The sequence below is a fragment of the Cupressus sempervirens genome, chromosome 5 (assembly GCF_028749045.1).
Source record: "Cupressus sempervirens isolate cs-2001-9-10 chromosome 5, ASM2874904v1, whole genome shotgun sequence".
NCBI classification, from domain to species: Eukaryota; Viridiplantae; Streptophyta; class Pinopsida; order Cupressales; family Cupressaceae; genus Cupressus; species Cupressus sempervirens.
In genome coordinates this window covers 810,667,735-810,670,103 of record NC_143122.1, presented here as the reverse complement: position 1 = coordinate 810,670,103, position 2,369 = coordinate 810,667,735, and the positions used below count along the sequence as shown (strand labels likewise).

The window sequence follows — 2,369 nt, the reverse complement described above, 5'->3', positions numbered from 1 at the left end:
AATAACATAATCTCATTTATCCTCATCATTGATCCCACAAACAAACAATAAGATACCACCTTTATAACTATCTAATACAAATTAGGAAAAACTAATCCAACCCCACAACATTTAAGTTTTTATAAAACACACAATTCAATTTCCATAAGGGTAGAACCTAAGCTAACTTTGGCCACCTAGAATTCCTAATTCGTACGTCAAAATTTGCCATTTTTCCGTGAACCTCTATAGGTGAGTGAAGAGGTTTTAGCTAACCTTTCAATTTTTCCACATTTACGAAGCTCTCTGTAGAACTTGGAGTGTGAAGTGTTATAGAAGTACCATTTTAAAATGTTCACCCACAATCCAATATGTTCACCCCCAACAGCTGCTCACCAAAAAATAATACTTTTTGCACATTTGGACCAATCAACAACCAAGGAAGCTAAAAAACGATCAACTATTAGTGCATGTTTGATTGGCTATTTGTACATGTGCTATCATTTTTTAGGACTTTTTATGAATGATATTTTATGGGATCTATGGGATAGACATAACGATCATTGGAACATTGACAACTAGTCCCCTAATTGGTCAAAAGTGATTTCTAGTGAAAAAAATAATGATATAATCCATTAATGAAAGGAATATACCAAAAGAACAAGTTATTCTAACAATTTAAAAACCAAGAGAGGAATGAGTTGGAAAGTTCACAAGGCATGACGTAATGAATTTGATAACAAACAAGTTGGAAAGTTCACAGAGACATGATGCAATGAATTTAATAGAAAACAACGTTCAAAGTTTCCTCTACCATGTTAAAGTGATCTTCCTATTAATTGCAAACAATGTGGGTATCCTTTCATACCATTTTATACGTCAAATGTTTATTGACTACATTTTTTATTGAGGCTAACATGGTTTTCTTTTAACAATTTTTTATAGAAGGATAAACAAAACAAACAATTTATTTGGAAGCTCCTCGTGACCGTGCAGGAGATCTCCTCCCAATATGAACAAAAGTACGTCAACTCACGCAGAATTTACGCGTACCTCCACGACAAGTTCGAGGAAATTGGCAGCTCGTATGGTCACGAGGGCGACAGAAAGCAGTCTGCAACTAAGAAATTTCCAGTCACCGACTAATTTTCCTACAAATTTCTTTATAAAGAATCCAACTTATCTCCAGCTGGTCATGGACGGCGGGACGGCGACGCTGACGGCAGCTTCCTATCCATTTCTTTTCATTAATTTAAGCTTCCCGATTCCTCAAGGCGTCGGTGATGAAATCTTATATCACCCCTTCTCAGTTGCTCTTCAATTCATGTTCTGCTACTCTCTAAGAACTCAAGAAAAATTCTACAAGAGAAATGGAGGAATTTCAGGATTTTCTTCCAGTAATGGCTGAGAAATTGGGGGAACCCGATTTTATGGAGGAACTGTGTAAAGGGTTTCGTCTACTGGCGGATCCGCAACGGGGTTTGATCACCGTCGAAAGTCTGAGGAAAAATTCTGCAATTTTAGGGGTTGAATCTTTGACAGACTCGGAAATAGAAGCGATGGTAAAGGAAGGAGATTTGGACGGTGACGGAGCTCTGAATGAGCACGAATTTTGCGTTTTGATGATTCGGCTGAGCCCTTCTTTCATGGCGGAGGCTGAAAATTGGCTCCAGGAAGCCATAATCCATGAATTGGAAGAAACAATGAATGATTGTAAATCTTAAAATTCAGAGAAATGTTTAGTTGTATTTATTTTGTTACAGATTGTATCTGGCCTGGCTTTCAATCCTGTTTATTTTATCAGATGTGACGGCAACTTCTGTATCAATGCTGATTTAGGATTTGCCTTGTGTGGTATCGGTGTGTTGAGGATATTCTGGTTCTAATGGAAGAACCAGATCAAATAGATCTAATCGGGAAAGATGGTGATTTTCAGTTATCTCAATGAATGGTTGTACACAACTAGAGCTTGCACCATGTATAGCCGATAGGTTTGGTAGATTAAATTCAATTTGATTGACCACTTTGAGAAAATATTATTTGATCAAAATATTAGATGATAGGACTCTCATTATTCACGTGCATATACGAACTTTTCGCAAAACCATCTCGCACTGTAATTCCATAGGGGTACAGCTGGTTGTCTAACGTCTTCTACAATATATGCAATTTTGTGCAATTGTCGTTAGTTATTCCTGCCGAGATTTATAAACATACCCAAAAAAAAAAAACAAAACAAAACAAAACCTAGCCACTTGTCGCAATTCTCACTAGTTAATCTATTGAGATTTGAATACATAAGAACAAGCTACAACATGGAGGGATTTTGGGGCATTATGAGTAGCCTTGGGTTTCTTGTGCTTGGATTGGTTTTTGGTCTTCATCTTATA

At 36.9% G+C, this 2,369-nt stretch overlaps 1 pseudogene across 1 annotated transcript; it reads left to right on the top strand.

Annotated features, from left to right (window-relative positions):
• Positions 1–1,179: 1,179 nt before the first annotated feature.
• LOC149558358 (calcium-binding protein KIC pseudogene) lies at positions 1,180–1,741 on the top strand (annotated as a pseudogene). Its single transcript, XR_016365026.1, has one exon. The product of XR_016365026.1 is annotated as a calcium-binding protein KIC pseudogene (transcript).
• The last annotated feature ends 628 nt before the right edge of the window (positions 1,742–2,369 follow it).